Below are 18,956 nucleotides of genomic sequence, written 5' to 3' on the forward strand. Positions count from 1 at the left end.
ACCCATCCCTTCCTCCCACCTCAAGCCGCACCTCCATTTCCTACCTACTAACCCCATCCCACCTCCTTTGACCTGTCAGTCTTCCCTGGACTGACCTATCCCCTCCCTACCTCCCCACCTATACTCTCCTCTCCACCTCTCTTCTTTTCTCTCCATCTTCGGTCTGCCTCCCCTCTCTCCCTACTTATTCCAGAACCCTCTCGCAATCCCCCTCTCTGATGAAGGGTCTAGGCCCAAAACATCAGCTTTTGTGCTCGTGAGATGCTGCTTGGCCTGCTGTATTCATCCAGCTTCACGCTTTGTTATCTTGGCTATAGATGCAGCACTTTATAGACCACAAATCCCCAGTACTATTGCTGGAATGTTGTCATGGCCCATAGGCTTTTCAACAGCCCATGTCTTCAACCAAAAAATCAAATTTGGTGAATTCTGGTATCTGTGATCAGCGACCTCAGAAATCAGCTGAGATGGTACATGCAATTGACATTTGTGGCTGAAGATTTTTGCAAATGTTTCAGCCTTATTTTTTGCAATGATCTATTGGTGTACATATTATTGAGGAAGGGGTTATTTATGGAGCCTCCACCATCTTTCAGTACTAGATGTGGCAGGACTGCAGAGTTTAAATCTGATCCATTAGTTGTGAGTTCTTAGCTATAACTTGCCACTTATGCCATTTGGCATGCAAATAGTTTTGTTTTTTAGCTTCATCAGATTGGCACTTCATTTTTAGATATGCCTTGCCCTCCTCCTAGCCTGGCCTCCTTCACTCTCCATTGAATAAATGTTGATCACCTAGTTTAATGGTATTCATAGAGTGATGGCTATGCCAGGCCATAAGGTTGCAGATAGTGCTGGAGTATAATTCTACTGTTGCTGATAGCCCACGGTGTCACATGGATGCCCAATCTTGAATTGCAGGCTCCGTTCGGAGTCTGTGCTATTTAGCACAGTGATTGTCCCACATGACACAATGGAGGTTATTCTCAATGTGAAGGCTGGGCTTCATCTCCACAGGTTCTGTGCAGTGGTCACTTTTACTGATAGTCACAGAGAGATGTTACTGTAACTGACAGATTATTGAAAAGTATGTTTTCCCCTCTTGTTGGTTCCTTCACCACCTGCTACTGACCTGGTCTAGCAGCTGTGTCCTTTAGGATCTGACCTCAGTCAATGTGCTGCTGCTGAGTCACTCTTAGTGGTGGACTTTGAAACCCCCTACACAAAGTACGTTATGTGCCCTTGATGCCCTCATGCTTCCTTCAAGTCATTTTCAACATTGAGAAGCAGTGAATCATTTGCTGAGGGTGGACGGGAACATGGTAATTAGTAGCATGTTCCTTTGTCCATGTTTGACCAAATGCCATAAAACTTCAGGATGTCTGAAGTTAATGTAGAGGACTCCGATGTAAACTCCTTCCTTACTGAATACCACTCTGCTGCCACCTCTGCTGGATCTGTCCTGCCTGTGGGACAGGGCATACCCAGGGATGGAAATGGTGGGTCTGGAACATTGCCTGTAACATACAATTCTGTGAGTATGACTATATCAGGATGTATCTTGACTGATATGTGAGGCAGGTTTCTGAACTTTGGCTCTATCTCCTAGAAAGGAGGATTTTGCGAGATTGACAAGGCTGTTTTTGCCATTGGCATTTTCATTATCTAAGTCAATGCCAGATGATCCATTTAGTTTTCTTTCTTTTTTGAGACTTTCTAGCAATTGTTACAATTGAACATTCCCTGGACACCTGGATTAATAGTCTAGCGATAATGCCACTGCATGCCCCTGATTTGAAGAACTAAATTTTAAATGATAATTTTTTTAACTATAGACTATAATAGTTTATTAAAACCATACTTCTAATTCACTCATAGCACAGGAACAACACCGCAATTCCTTGATTCTAAAACAACTGAGTTATTTGATATTATACATAACAGTATTAAAAGTATTCTGTTCAGGAAGTTAATCCATATCAAGTACCTTGGCAATGAACACTAAGTGACACAGCCGAGCTCCTTACTGTTCTGATAACTATTCAACTCTGAGCTTTTTTTTACAATATTAAAATTTATTAATGGAGCTGCAGTTCAGAATATCTCAGCTTGCAGCTTCCGTGTTTGTTCAGCACACGGAAGTAACATAATATTTTGCGTACTTTAGATCACTGACTTATTCCACACTCATTGTTCAAAGTGTACTGCTTTTTTTGTGGGGATTCATTTCTCCGTAATAACAATTTTATATTCTATGAGCTTCTCATCGTACTGTAGAAGATCTTTTTTTCAAATTTCCCAAACTAAAATGTTGCATCTTCTCCATATTGCAAATGGTATGTATTTGTTCTCTTTCACATTGTTCTCCTTTTCAAAGTATTGCTATGATTCCTGCAAACCATATAACAAGCCAAGTCAGATTCCTGAAGTAAACCTAGCTTGATAGATCATATATTGAATTGTTTAGCGTGGTGGTATACCACTGAAACATATTCATATGTGGCTGCAGATGTTCTTTAACAACAGAATATAAGTCTATTTTACAATGGAAAAAAGGTTAAGTGTAAAAATATCTAAGACAGTTAGAAAGATCTTAATAAAAACAGCAAATTAAAATTTCAAGGTTTTCCAACTGTCATTTTACAAATACTCAATTCCAAAGAAACTTAAGATAACAAAGTGTGAAGCTGGATGAGCAGGCCAAGCAGCATCTAAGGAGCACAAAAGCTGACGTTTCAGGCCTAGACCCTTCGTCAGAGAGGGGGCTGAGGAGAGGGAACTGGAATAAATAGGGAGAGAGGGGGAGGCGGACCGAAGATGGAGAGAAAACAAGATAGGTAGAGAGGAGAGTATAGGTGAGGAGGTAGGGAGGGGATAGGCCAGTCCAGGGAAGATGGACAGGTCAAGGGGGCGGGATGAGGTGGTAGGTAGGAAATGGAGGTGCGGCTTGAGGTGGGAGGAAGGGATGGGTGAGAGGAATAATAGGTTAGGGAAGCAGAGACAGGCTGGGCTGGTATTGAGATGCAGTGGGTGGAGGGGACAAGCTGGGTGGGTTGTGTGATGCAGTGGAGGGAGGGGAAGAACTGGGTTGGTTTTGGGATGCAGTGGGGGAAGGGGACATTTTGAAGCTTGTGAAGTCCACATTGATACCATTGGGCTGCAGGGTTCCCAAGCGGAATATGTGTTGCTGTTCCTGCAACCTTCGGGTGGCATCATTGTGGCACTGCAGGAGGCCCATGATGGTCATGTCGTCTGAGGAATGGGAGGACGAGTTGAAATAGTTCGCGACTGGGAGGTGCAGTTGTTTGTTGCGAACCGAGTGGACGTGTTCTGCAAAGCGGTCCCCAAGCCTCCGCTTGGTTTCCCCAATGTAGAGGAAGCCACACCGGGTGCAATGGATACAATACACCACATTGGCAGATGTGCAGGTGAACATCTGCTTGATATGGAAGGTTATCTTGGGGCCTGGGATAGGGGTGGAACAGTCCCTTCTCCGCACCTACACAGGCCCCAAACCCCACCTCTTCCTCCGTTACATTGATGACTGTATTGGTGCCGCCTCTTGCTCCCCAGAGGAGCTTGAACAGTTCATCCACTTCACCAACACCTTCCACCCCAACCTTCAGTTCACCTGGGCCATCTCCAACACATTCCTCACCTTCTTGGACCTCCCAGTCTCCATCTCAGGTAACCAGCTAGAAACTGATGTCCATTTCAAGCCCACTGATTTCCACTGCTACCTAGAATACACCTCCTCCCACCCACCCTCCTGCAAAAATTCCATCCCCTATTCCCAATTCCTCCGCCTCTGCCGCATCTGCTCCCAGGATGAGGCATTCCACTCCCGCACGTCCCAGATGTCCACGTTCTTCAAGGGCCGCAACCCTTCCCCTGCAGTGGTCTGGAATGCCCTTGACCCCATCTCCTGCATTTCCCGCAACACATCCCTCACACCCTGCCCCCGCCACAACTGCCACCAGAGGATCCCCCTCATTCTCACATATCACCCCACCAACCTCCAGATACAACGCATCATCCTCCGACACTTCCGCCATCTACAATCCGACCCCACCACCACGCTATTTTTCCATCCCCAACCTTGTCTGCCTTCTGGAGAGACCACTCTCTCCGCGAGTCCCTTGTCCACTCCACACTCCCCTCCAACCCCACCACACCCGGCACCTTCCCCTGCAACCGCAGGAAGTGCTACTCTTGCCCCCTCACCTCCTTCCTCACCCCTATCCCAGACCCCAGGATGACCTTCCACATCAAGCAGATGTTCACCTGCACATCTGCCAATGTGGTATATTGTATTCATTGCACCCGGTGTGGCTTCCTCTACATTGGGGAAACCAAGCGGTGGCTTGGGGACCGCTTTGCAGAACACGTCCACTCAGTTCGCAACAAACAACTGCACCTCCCAGTCGCGAAACATTTCAATTCCCCCTCCCATTCCTCAGACGACATGTCCTTCATGGGCCTCCTGCAGTGCCACAATGAGGCCACCCGAAGGTTGCAGGAACAGCAACTCATATTCCGCTTGGGAACCCTGCAGCCCAATGTTATCAATGTGGACTTCACAAGCTTCAAAATGTCCCCTTCCCCCAATGCATCCCAAAACCAGCCCAGTTCTTCCCCTCCCCCCACTGCATCACACAACCCGCCCAGCTTGTCCCCTCCCCCCACTGCATCCCAAAACCAGCCCAGCCTGTCTCTGCTCCCCTAACCTGTTCTTCCTCTCACCCATCCCTTCCTCCCACCTCAAGCCGCACCTCCATTTCCTACCTACCACCTCATCCCACTCCCTTGACCTGTCCATCTTCCCTGGACTGACCTATCCCCTCCCTACCTCCTCATCTATACTCTCCTCTCTACCTATCTTGTTTTCTCTCCATCTTTGGTCCGCATCCCCCTCTCTCCCTATTTATTCCAGTTCCCTCTCCCCATCCCCCTCTCTGATGAAGGGTCTAGGCACGAATTGTCAGCTTTTGTGCTCCTGAGATGCTGCTTGGCCTGCTGTGTTCATCCAGCTCCCCACTCCCTTATCTTGCATTTTCCAGCATCTGCAGTTCCCATTATCACTGATCCAAAGAAACTGAAATTGTCTTTCCACTTTTTATGTTTCGCTTAACTGATTTCTTCCAGAAACATTCATAATTCTGATGATTTAAATGTTTTTAATTTGAATAATTTGAAGACTTCTGTTCAAACTCTTCTGACTTGGAAGCTTCACAAATGAAAACACATTGGCTATTCTGGCTCCTCAGAACAAGAAGCTTGATTCTATCCATTATGAGGAACTTTTCTCCTTTCTGAACTGAACTATAGCCATCAGTTCTCATGTGCTGCATACCTAAGTGCATAAGTAAACTAATACTCAAGTTAATCTCTTAACATGCTTAATTTTCTGTCTTGTAAAGCACTGAGGCAGAGAAATTGGACAGTTCTAAAAGGGATTTAGAAAATTAATAAGATTGACTTGGTAACAGCTCTTGTGAAGCACCTTCAGATGTTTTACTCTCTGAAAAGCAATATATAAGTGCAAGACACTGTTGATAGAGAGGTTTCTTACAGCACCTGCTCTGTAGATAGTGGCACATACATAAATGTATTCATGTAGATAGTTGGTCTGTCTGTATTACTGGCTAACCCTTCTTGATGATACTGTGGCGTAGCACTCCCAACAGGTACCAACGCTTCCAGGAAGTCCATAACAGTAAAGCAGCAGCAATTTTTCCTGTGACTTTTCAACCACGAATTTTAATGGATGGAAAATCATGGGCAACATGCCTGCAATTTCCAAAGAATCATGTCATGCTGCGAGCACCAGATTGTGGATTCACTGCTAGCTGTTACCTACTTCAGCAATTAAATTTAATTTGACATATATGATCTGTTTTGAGTGCAGTTTTTCTTTTCAATTCATGCCCCTAGTACAGAATTTTGAACGCTCAAACTCTATCTATAATTTATGGGCTTAGGTTATGTGTGTGCACTACATAAGTCTCTTATGATCCTTAGTCCTATAGGTCCCATTAGATTCTCTGAAAAATTTCTATTATACATTCTGAGCATAAGAAGTTTAGTGAATGGGTATTTTTGTTTCTGTGAGCTTAGTTTTTCTTTTCAAGTTTAATTATGAAGATTACTTAAGCAAGTTACATCGCTTGATCAAACATTAATCAAAGATTAGTGACAGAAATTTGGGCAAATTGTAAAACCTAACAAATTGAAACATAAATTTAAGAGCGAGGTAATAAATTATGAGGGCAAACTTGTAGGTAATATAAAAATGGACAATAAAAGCTTCTTTAAATATGTAAAATAGAAAAGAGAAACCAAACTGAGCATAGGCTCCTCAGAGATCATGGCTGGGGAAATAGCAATGAGGAACAAGGAAATAGCTGAGCAGTTGTACAAAATAATTGCATTAGTCTTCCCAGTAGAGGATATGAATTAGAATTCCAAACATATTAGATAATCAAGGGTCCAAGGTTAGGTATACACAAATACTGTTGCTTGAGAAAAAGTACAAGCCAAGTTATTCGGGCTAAAGGCTGATAAGTTCCTAAGCTTGATGGTTGGTATCCCAGGATTTGAAAAGATGAAACTTCAGAGATCATGGATGCAATGATAGCATAAAATGAATGTAGCTCTTATGAAGGCACCAACAGAGGGAAAAGTGTAGGCAGGCAGGTGAATGAAGTGGTAGGCACAGCAACTGATACATCAGGAAGCCTGAAAAAATCAAGCCCAAACTTTTATACTTGTCCTTCCATTGAAGTTTGTATGGTATGTGAGAGGAAGTGGGGATGAGTTACCCAGGAGGCTACATTAATTATGAAGGAATACATAATGATAAGCAGCTTAGGTGCCACACATGCTATAATTCTATTGTCCCATTCTACCTGCACTTACGCCAAAAAGTGCTCAAAGTTATGTAGATGAGCTTTTGACATGCACAGAGGAGACAGCTGTGAAATTGGCCAGAAAGGAGGATAGTTGTTGACCATGAGGCCAGTGTGAAAAAAGAGTGAAGAGACCTCAAGCTTGGTACCAACTGTTGGACGGAAGGAAGATATGTATCAGAGGGATAGGAAGTGAGACTGCGATCAATGTGAATTAGAGTAGGTCCTTAACTGATGAAGGGATAACCTAATTCATTAGGTTTGACCCTGCAGTCCATTCCTGCAAATGGCGATATGGATGCCTCTGAAGGTGCACTGTCATATCTCTCCACTAACCCTCCATCTGTGCAGATATTGTCACCTTGATGGGGATATGATTGTGGCTTGAGTCAGGGTCATGATCTTGTTAGCATATCAGACACTAGAGCGGTTTATGAAGGCTGTGATAGCAATAGAACAAGACAATCAAAACATTGTTTGAGGTCAGTCCCATGCCGAGCCTTGAGTTGATGATGAACTTTTGTTCACAGATATAAAAATATCCTTCTGGAGATGCCAAAACAGGCACTGAAATGTATGGTGGAGGTAGCAGAAACATTGCAAAGTTTGGCTATAAATGATCGAAGAATTCATCCAAGCCAAAGTTTCTGCTAATTGTCAGGTAGGCAAGCTCTTGACTTCCTTCATGAAAAGGTTGCTGAGCACTTTGAGAGCCGGATTTAAAAACCCAGTCAATGGCTGCTGGATTTGTGCTTAGGCCTTGTAGAGGCAAAAGAGGGGATGAGACTCCTAAACCATTACCTTTTATTAATCTCCTTTACTGGTAGTCAGGGAGATTCCATCACAGTGAAGGGAGAAGAGTACAAGGTTCCTTTTATTAAGAGCCCCTTTACCAGCAGCCCCTGTGCTTCAACTAACCAAGGTTAAAGATGATGCTATATTACAGCTTGTTGCTGTGTGATTAAACAGCCTTGTTCATTTTATTTATGTGCAGTGGATGGTCTGTCTGTTGGGACCTGGTTAGCAGGGCGATTACTTCCAGAATAAGTTGCAAGTCCAAACTGGGGTAAGTGGAGTACTGACAATATTTTGGATGACAAGGATGGAGTGACTTATAGGAAGGTACGGATTCACTGCCAGGTGGAAATGCAGATATTCTGTGGGTGTAAGCCCTAGATGAGCTGTTGACCTCCCAAAGGCATCATTTTTGCGAGAAGCTGTTGAACAAAAGTGACCAAGGGGCCTCCCTCATGAGTGTCTCCAGGACCCTAGTCTCTGGTGATGCAACCCCAACTTGCAGAGTGGCTGGTTCTGACAATGCTACTTGCCAAATGAGGAGTGTGGCTCCTCTGTGTTTGTATTTAGCAAGATATTCCCCTCCACTGCGCAAGAGTGTAGGGGAGGATGACCATCGAAGGGCATGTTGAGTTTTAAGAAGAGGCTAGATAGGCTGGAGCATAAGATACTGTGGGGGTGATATGAGAGAGATCAATAAGGTAGATGGCCAACAGCTTTTCCCTATGGTAGGGCAATCGAAAACTAGAGGGCATGAGTTTAAGGTTAGCAGGGAGAGATACAAAAAAGTATGTCTTATAGGGAAGGAAACTGTCATCCTTAACTGGTCTGGTCTATATGTGATTCCAGAGACACAGCAATATGGTTTACTCTTAACTGCCCTTTGGGCATTTAGAGAAGGGCAATAAATACTAGCTTAGTCTTAATCCCATGAATGAATTACAGAAAAATGACTAAACAGGTTTGATCTTTATTGATTAAAGTTTAGAATAATAAGAGGTGATCTTACTGAAACATAAAAGATTCTGAGGGGGCTTGACAGGGTAGATGCAGAGAAAATGTTTCCACTTGTGGAGGATTATCAAACTATGGGACATAGTTACAGAATGATGAGAATCTCACTTAAATCTGAGATGCAAAGGATTTTCTTCTTCTCCCAGAGGACAATGAATGTGTGGAATTCTCAACTCCAGAGAGTCATGAAGGCTAGATTACTGAAAGTATTTAAAGAGGAGGTAAATGGATTCTTGAAATATCAGGGAGCTGATGGCTGTGCTGAACTGCGTATAAGAAGGGTTGAAGCTTTGGGGCAGCACGATGGCTCAGTGGTTAGCGCTGCTGCCTCACAGCACCAGGGACTCAGGTTCAATTCCACCCTTGGGTGACTGTCTGTATGGAGTTTGCACATTCTCCCGATGTCTGCATGGGTTTCCTCCAGGTGCTCCAGTTTCCTCCCACGGTCCAAAGATGTGCAAGTTAGGCAGATTGGCCATGCTAAATTGCCTGTAGTGTCTGGGGATGTGTAGCTTAGGTGGGTTATAATGGTATGCCCCAAGGGTTGGTGTGGACTTGTTGGGCAGAAGGTCCTGTTTCCACACTGTAGGGATTCTATGAAGCTTGGGGCAAAGCAGTCATGATCTTGTTGAATGGCAGGGCAGAATGGCCTACTCTCACTTCTATTCTGATGTTTTTATATCATGGTCTACTGCATGCTCCACAACCTTGCCATCATGAGGGCCCAACTCTTGCCATCACCGATACAGCATTCAGCTCAAGGGAAGGAGAAACAGTAGAAAGATAAGGAGGATGAGGCATTCAGTACATTTCGTATTTACCTGCCTCTCCATATATAATCTATTTGACTTCAGTAACAATGAACGAGACATTATTTGTCAGTTCAGCTAAAATCCCATCCCTTTTCTTCTAATGACAGTCAAAGTGTCCCCTTCATGATAATACTAAAATGAAAGCCACTCTAAAATGAAACATTCTGGAACAAATGTATAAGTTAAAGCATTCATTAGGCAAGCCAAGTCAATGGATTGCACTGCCTTACTTTTCCCTTTGTTACCTGCCTCTGTGACTTTATCTGACCTACCTCCTTGTGGTATTTGTTCATTGGCTGCAGAATGGTTGGTTGTAGGCTTCTGCCTTCCAACAAAGGACAGTGGATAAAGTCCTCAAGTGGACCTCAAGCTGGACTGTTCCTCATAGAGCCCTCACTGGCAGAGTGTTCCTGAAAGGCCCAGCTTCTCAGTGCACAAACACAGCACATGAGACACCACTCTGGGTTGGCTGACAGGTGGCAGTGAAGTGTTATGACCGTACCCCACATGATGTTCCCAAGTTTGCTATGATTCCAGACAGGTTACCACAAACTATTAAGCTCCCAGCTGAGCAGGGATCAGCGCTCCCCTTCTTTATTCAGTCCGTCACTCGGCCAGTTATAACAAGATTAATGCCCAATGGATGAATCTTTTGTGGTTACCCTTCTGCTGGACTGTGATGATCTTATTTTTTAAAATGAACCTGTTTAACCAGACTTTCTTGAATATACAAAAAGTGAGTTTCTTAATTACCACATGTGAACATAAATACTAATGCAACTCACTTACATACAGATTAGAAATGAAGTGAATCTAAAGAGATAAAAGTTAAAATTAAAAGGGTCAGCCTCTGAATTCTTCAGGAAGAGCGGATAGTAAGATGTTATGACCATTGCAATGGAGGTCACTAGGAACATTTGCATTGGTCATTGAAGAGTCAGTTTCGTGATCTTCCTAGTTTGCAGATCAGTAGAGATCCTGTAGTTCTGATTCCTTTTGACCATGATTGAATTCCAGCATTCAGGGTGAGAGAATGTACCTTTGTTTCCTTTTGTTTGGTTTGCTGTACTCAGAGTGATAGGAAATCTTTACCTCCAACACAGGGTTAAATAGGCATGTTATGTCTTCAGCTGGGACCTCCATAGCACACAGATAATTGAACTTGCCTGGTACACATAACAGCATTCAGTCCCATTAATATACTCCTATAGAGCTAAAACTGAATTTTTAACCCATGTCCTTGTGTATTCTTTAAAGGAAAAAAACACAACGTGTGTCTGCAGTTTGGAATCTATTCTGCACAAGGTTGACAGCCCCTCATTGTCTTTATCATCACAGGAGATAACAGTCCAGTCCGTTTTGACTTGCCTTTCCCCCCTTTAAGAATTGAATTGATTTATTATTGACAAGTGTACCAAGATGTAGAGAAAAGCATGGTTCAACATGCTAGCCAGACAAATCATACCTTATGTGAGCACCACAGCATAACAGAATCGAATAGAATAGAAGACAAACAGAAAAGGTGCAGAGAAAGATTAACTCTAAAATATGAGGTGTCCATTTATAAGGCCCTTGATAAGTTGTTTTAAATTCCTTTGGTGTACATTCTATAAGCTTATCTGTCCACATTGTCACTTTATATCAACAGCCAGTTTTGGCTGCATCAGCCCTTTCCAAAGCAAAATAGTGTTTTGAATTAGAAATCGAAATGTCTATGGTACTCCAGGGTTATGATGCTGAATAGAATACTAGCAGATTGGTAGTGGTGGAATGAGGAATGCCATCTTCCTGAGACAGTAGGTGTGCACTCCAATGCCATTCCTATAGGGTAAACATTCCGTAATCCTAGAAATGGGTGGGATGGCAGATTGCTGGGCTGGCATGGGTACTGCAATCTCCTTTGCACACTCATCTCTGTGGCCATAATGGCAACAATCTAGGCTGACAGCTTCAATCAGAGCTTGCATTGCAGCCCGAAGACACTGGGTGACTTCTGGTTCTGCTCTACAAGTAGTTCTTCTATAATGTGATAGTTGCATTCTTGTGTGACCTCGCATTCTCGAAAATTGCCATAGAAAATTACATTATAGAGAAATCACTAAACCTGTACAGCAGAAAGTTTGTATTATCCAAACAATGTCCACTATTCATGAATTGCATTACAGCCAATTTGCATTAACGAAACCACATCATAGTAGATCTACCTGTACTGCAAACTGAGCCATTAACCATCAGAGGCAGTGATGGCACTGCACAGGGCAATGGACGCTGGGCTTTCTGCAAAGCATTCTGCTAAAATAACATTGAACTCCTAAGCATATGTTCACATTGACAGCAAACTTTCTTGTAAGGCTTTAACTGTTTCATTGTGTTTCATTGAGGAGGAGGCAATGGTCTAGTGGTGTTATCCTTGGGCTGTTAATCTCGTAGATCCAAATAACATTCTGGGGTCCTGGGTTCAAATCCTGCCACAGTAGCTGGTGGAATTTGAATCCAATAAATATCTGGAATAAAGAATCTAATGATAACCATGAATTAATTGTCAATTGTCAGGAAAAACCCATCTGGTTCACTAACACCCTTTAGAGAAAGAAATAGTTGCCCTTATCTGGACTAGCATACATGTGAATCCAGGCTCACAGCACTGTGGTTGACTGTCAACTGCCCTCTGATTAAATGCTGCCTAGCCAGCAACACTTGAATTAATAAAATAAACTCAAGACTTTTCTTTATGTTACTTCATTGACATCCTTATTTGAGTCGTCTACAGCAGAACCCGCTTGAAATCTCAGCGTCTGGTGAGCTGCTTCCCTGTCTTATCCTTTCCCATTTCCCTGGCTGCAGTCCTCATGTGCAGGGACTGAGACAAGGAAGTACATCTCCTTGTGCTCAGGTAAGCGGTGGAGCCACTGTGCTTGGTGAGAGTTGGGGGTTCAGGGATCTGGCTGAGAACCAGGGCCCAGGTTTCTTATCCCTGTTGTGCCCAAGTGCCTCCACACTTGCAGCTTCCATCTTTAAGTCGTCCTCTAAAGTCCACATTTGGCTGTAAGTGTGACAATGAGTGATAACATTTCTGCATCATTGCTGACTTGCTGTTCTTCCACCTAGGCAGTTCTTGCACATCCAAAAGGGGACAGGTACAAGGGTAGGATTGTGCTGACTTAAGGGCTAAAGAAAGAAGCGTATACTTGTACTAACTGCAATTTGTAAAGCAGAATAGGCCATGGGATGGAGGGAAAGTAGGATGTGAGAAGGAAGGTTCAGTTGGAACGTGCTGTCATCTCTTATGGTTTCAGCCAGAGTTTGTCTGGGAAGCCTCCTAGTCCCTGTGGATAGATGACATTGGTTCACCTCTACACGTCATCAATCTGGCCCTCCACAGCACCAACCAAGGCTTCCAGAGTAGCTTCAGAAACCCAATGGCATCCACAACGCATCCTTATTGTAAGAGATGCACCCTGCATTCAAGTAGTGCAGGCTTGCTAGAACTCATAAACTAACAAAAACAGAAAGAACTGGAGAAGCTCAACAGACTTGGCAACAGCTGCGGAGACAAAAAAAAACACAGTTAACACTTTGAGTGCAGCCATGCTGTTCTCATGATTTTGCACCATTGCTTTTGCTCTAGCGACTTAACACCATACTTTTATCACTAGCTGAATACTTCAAATATTTTGTTGAACACGCTGTCTGAAAATTGATTGCTGCCTGCTTCGGAATCAAAGCACGTGGGTTAATCATGTATCATGATCTTTGTACCTGTTTTCATGAGTCTTATCATCCTTTGCCACATTGTGCTAGGCCATGTCACTGCTCCCCATTTTCTCTGCTGAAAGCGTTAATGCCAATTTAGGTGAGAAATGCACTTATTATTGGCTCCATCGTCCCTATGCCTTGCACTGAATATTGAATTACAAGCTGGAGCCAGATTGAAAGCTTTGGCAGGATGCCGAGGAGTTAAGAGTTTCCAGGACTGGAATCATAATTCAGCGCAACAAAATCTGCCATATGAATTTCATTGGATGTTCCACACATTTGGTTTTCCTCTTTGAAACTCAAAATTGTAAATAAAAAATCAAATGATTTGCAATTTATTAGATCTCTTGGTAGAGGCCAAGAACTACTTTGCTTCAGCAGATAAATTATACAATGCATGAAATAGACTGAGCTGGTACACTCTTTGAGCTGCTTGTAGAGCAAAATGTATAAGTGGGACAAGAACCATTCACAAAATATGAAAGATATTTAGCAAGATGTACTTGGATTGGTTACCAGGTTTGGTAACTCACACAAATCCATCTCAAACAACTGTGAGCAATCTGTCAGTCAGCAGCAGTGATTATGATTATTTCCAAGACACTTTTCAAGAGTTCAACAGCGGGTCACTCACATGACGGAATAATAACATTGATTGGCCAAATGTTAAAAAAAGCGGGATAAATGATCACAATTTTCTGGAACTAATTTACAACCTTTAATAAATCAGTAGTTTTATGAGTAAAATTTACTTGTTATTCACCTTTTATATGTACAGTGGTCATTTCTATTGGTTATTCATTATATGATTACAACAGGGATGGAGTTTGCAGTCATTTAAGTGATTAGAATTGCACCATTTCTGTTTTAGTTCATTTTATTTCTTTAGTTTGCAACAATTCAGAACATTTCTGCATCATTATTAATTCACAATGGTCAAAATGGTAAGATTTGACTCCTAATTACAGGTTAGTCCATTTCTTACATTCCATTACTCCATAGATAGTGATCATGACAAATATTTCATTTGCATTGCTGGACCTAATTAGTCAAATTCAAGTTACTACCTTGTATCTGGCTTACAAAAGGCACTTTATGTGAATTTCCTTGCTGCTTCCTGCATATTAACATGTGCATACAAGACCAGACATTTTTTGGACAAAAAAATTGGGCAGGAGCCATTTCTGTCTCCTTTACACCATTAAATCATGTTCCTGGAGTTCCTTCGTACTTTTCATCACCCGCCCACCCCCACTGTCACCCCCCTCTGATCCTCCCACAATACCTGCAGCTTCCAGTTTCTTTCTTGCAACATTCCCAATGTGCTCAGCGAAACATAGACTAAGATTTATGAGATACAGCTGCAGCCCGGATTAGCTGGTACAAGCCCAAGTGAGGAGTTTCTGAAACTGAAGAATCTGGAGTGTTTGAGCACCAGTTAATCTTAGCATTACTTAGATCAGTCTCTTCAGCAGATTGAGCTAATATACTCTCACTGAACACCTTTCTCAGACCTGGCTTGAATCCAATGCAGACCAACAGAATGATGTTTCTTCCTCCTGACAGCTCATCAAGTTCTAACACAAATACATTTGGGCAACCTCAGCCCAGTTTAGCTTGGCACACGTCCACACAGAAAATCCTCTAATTGAGTACAAATTGGCATGAAAAATCATTATCTTAGTCAGGTTGGCAATGAGGGCAGCTGGACAAGTTTATGCTTAACCCACAGGGGGTAATCTTTTGAAATTTCCCCATTGTCGAGTTGGAGGAAAGGGAATTTTGTTGCATAGCTTGTCTTCCTGAGCCTGTTCTGGGAATGGCTGATGCTGACAATGAATATGAAAAGAAATCCTTTATGAATTTATAACCAAACAATATATTTTCCTTATACTGCATAATCGTAGTTGGTCCATAATCCATTTAAAGGCTGTATTATTTAGTTACAACTAGGTTCTGTTACAAAATATTCAATACGTATTAACTACCTGAAGCAAAGGCTTTAAGAATTTTTTTTATATTTAAATGACAGTCTTTTTGAGAGATTAATATATGCCTATGCAGCAAACTTTACAATGAAAAAATGTTGAAATAATCTCAAACCTAATACCACTGCATATGAAAATATTGCGTACAGAGATATAGATTTTCTTTTAAAAGTTCAATTTTTCCATTTACTCAATAGATATATTTACTTTTCAAAGGCACAATGCTAACACATGTTTTCTATGACCAATGCACTTCTGGAAATAATAGCATATTATATATATAGTATTTAAATAAAAGAGTTCATTCTTGTCTCACTTGTCTCACAGCAAGTATCCTGAGCCAATTTTTTGCCCAAAGCAATATCAGTAAAAACAATCACCTGTAAATGCAACTCCTCTTTCAGGCTGTACACAATGCACCTATTATTTATGGCAATTTCCGAGCTACACACTATTTAGAAAACAATATGATCATTTTGCAAGCCAGTTACTTTCAATCAGCCCTTTTCTGGTGATTTTTTTCCCCCTGTCTTCCCTCCCTGCTGATAAAATTTGAAACCATTTGAATTATGAAAAATGTGATAATAATTTGAAAGTGTTTAGAAGTAAATACCATAAAAGTAGGCTCTGCAATACAATATGGCACAGGGAGCCCATCATGCTTTCACAGCATGTTAAAAAGCCTGCATTGATTTTAACTCCTCTGTGGTGCAGGTCAAATCTGCATATGACAACAGAGATCGCTTGCAGATCATCTGCTTAAAATGTTTGACTGAACCGAAGCAAATGCAAGATGGAAGTGAGACTTAAAGCAGAATCTTCCCATGCCCTGGGTAAAGTGGGCAATGCGGAGTAAATTGGGAGAATGTGGCAAGTTTGGTAGCAACGCAATTCTTGACACTAAGATTAAATTGTTCAATGCTGCAACCAAGATTCGAATGGCGAGTGAAAATCTTGCTAGTGAATGGCATTCACTTGTGTGCTGTTAGCACCTCCTTTATATGCAAGTTTCGATTATCCCACACTCTGAAGGCAAACCAGAGGGGCAGCATTTCCCTGATATGAAGGTCAGAGCAGATACCTGGCGCTCCAGCTCACAGTTTGCTCCGTTGGGCCTTAACCTTGACAAGTAGTCCTCAAAATCTTATGACAGGATGAGTGGGCAGTACCTGTGCGCAAGAACCATCCAACCAAGACCCCATTTGGATGTTCACATCTCTGCCCTGCCTTGCTTTTGTATGTTTTAGTTCGTCAGCCAGAGATTAAAACCTCATTGTACTTCTGCCTTGCCTTGCCTTTTGATACAGACACAAAGTTAGGCAGCTTGTCATATTGTCAGAAGTACTAAATAAAGTGTTATGGACAAGCGGCTGGAAGAAATTGTGTCTTTTCTACATCAGACCTTCTGCAAGTGCTAGTAGACAAGCTGAATGTGCTTCAACCAAATGACCACAGCTGAAAGCACAAATGGGTAATCCTTAGCCAAATGTGACAGCCTTCAGTCAGGGGTCCTGGAAGAATAATCAAGGGCACTGTCCAATTTCATGCCAGTGGCCTGGACACAGTCAGTTGGACATTTGGGATTGCTGTAATGAGGGATTGCAAGTATAGGAAGTGAAAATTCATGTTAAGGTTATACAGGACAATTGTGAGACCTCTTCTAGAGAGCTGTGTTCAGTTTTGTTTGCTTTACTTTCCGAAGGATATTATTAAGCAAGAGAGGGTTCAGGGAGAGATGTGGTAGAATGTTGATGGCTATGAAAAATATGACATATAAAGAAAGGATGGAAGGACAGGGATTTTTTCCGCTGGAGCAAAGAGGTTGAGAGATAACCTTTTAGAAGTTTATAAAATCATGAGAAGTACAGATGGGGTAAATATTATGTGTTTTTTTTTCATAGGATAGGGGATTTCAAGGCTAGGGGTCATAATTTTAAGGTGAGAGGAGAGAACTTTGAAAAATGCAATAGAGGATAATTTTGTTTACACAGGTTGTAATGTTCATGTGTGGAATGAACTTCTTGAGGAAGTATGGATGTGGGCATGGTTACAACATTTAAAAGACTTTTGGATAAGTACATGAATAGGCAAGATTTGGAAGGATTTGGGCCAAGAGCAGGCAGGTGGGGCTATTTTAGTTTGGGATTACATTTGGCATGGCCTAGTTGGACAGAAGGATTTGTTTCTGTGCTGTGTGACTCTTTGACTCTCTGAGATTATTTTTGCGTGTGAAAATGGCTGGCAGCAACATCGAAAAAAAAGGTGCTGGTGAGTTTCAAAGTGCAATTTTGAAGGGATGAGGCATATTATAAATGAGTCCGAGATAGTCCTTGATGATGTTGGTGAATCTGGTGTTTGTCCGAAGCCAAACTCCATTGGCAGAAGGCACCCATCAATCATGTCCTGAATTATTGGGGAATGCTGACCAACATAGAGGCTCAGTGAAGACTCATATATCACTAAAATGAGGACATCTTAGATAATAATGAAATTTCAATGCATGCATGTTGGCCCCTTGCAAGCGTGATTCTCAACTTGCCGCTAAGACCTTGGGGGAAAATCGGACTTTATTTCCTTGGTGTTGAGACTTGCCATATTTTCCCAACTGACTTGCCATAGTCCACAGCGTTAAGGGCCCAGGAAAATTCAGCACACGGTCATTAGAGACTAACTTCATCAAATTTCTCATTTTACTGAATTCAAGTCATTTGTGTGGAATTCAAACAAATGCCTCCTCAGTATTTGCTTGGATCTCTGGTTTCATAGTGCAGTGGCAATACCGCAATGCCACCAACATGTTTAAATGATATTTAGTTTTCACAGCAGCCACCAGAACAGGCAAAAGCAGATACCTGGGTGAACATCTTATCCAAAGAATGAGATATACTGCTTTGTGTCTGAGTCTGAAGTACAGCTTGAACTCAGAGGTAAGCATGTGATTAACCATGAAGCTGATGCTTTTACCATATTTTATCCTGTCTCTCAGAAAACATCTCACAATGCTCCAGACACAATAAATGACCTATAAACGCCAACTCACTGTTGCTAATAGCTGCATCACATAGCAGCCATTTTGTGCACAGTTCAATCTCAAAGAATAATCAGTGGTTATACACTATACCACACAGCGCTAGTCTGACAGACATGAATTGTTATCTTTCACCCAGTGTGTACTGCAGGTTTCAACTGAAAATTAGAGAGTGATCAAATCTAAGCAGGACATAACTTTTTTATTGCCTTGGCAACATACATTCTATTTATTAATCCTTTATATACATTTCAATTAAAAGTTTTTGATGGAACTCTCCAGGTACCATTTAAAAATGTGCATCAATAAAAATGATCAAGAGTAAAACAGCCTTCTATTACTCTGCATCTTTGACCATTCCACTTAATTACAGCTTAACTAAAGGGGGAATAACAGAGGACAGTCTGGCATTTCCCTAGCAAGCCAGGCATCGCTTTTATTGTATTATTTTGAATGGGGATACCCAACCATGAAGCAATCTATACAGTAAATGTTCCAGGCCTCTCTGACATATGGAAACATTTAACAGAGCTACATCAAAACAATATGGTAATTCCTCTCTTTCAGTCTACAACAGACTTATCAACTGCCACCAATATAAAGTTTAAATAGAATAATATCTAACTGTCCACATACACCACACTGAAGGATCGTT

This window comes from Stegostoma tigrinum, chromosome 9, assembly GCF_030684315.1.
Source record: "Stegostoma tigrinum isolate sSteTig4 chromosome 9, sSteTig4.hap1, whole genome shotgun sequence".
Classification (NCBI taxonomy): domain Eukaryota; kingdom Metazoa; phylum Chordata; class Chondrichthyes; order Orectolobiformes; family Stegostomatidae; genus Stegostoma; species Stegostoma tigrinum.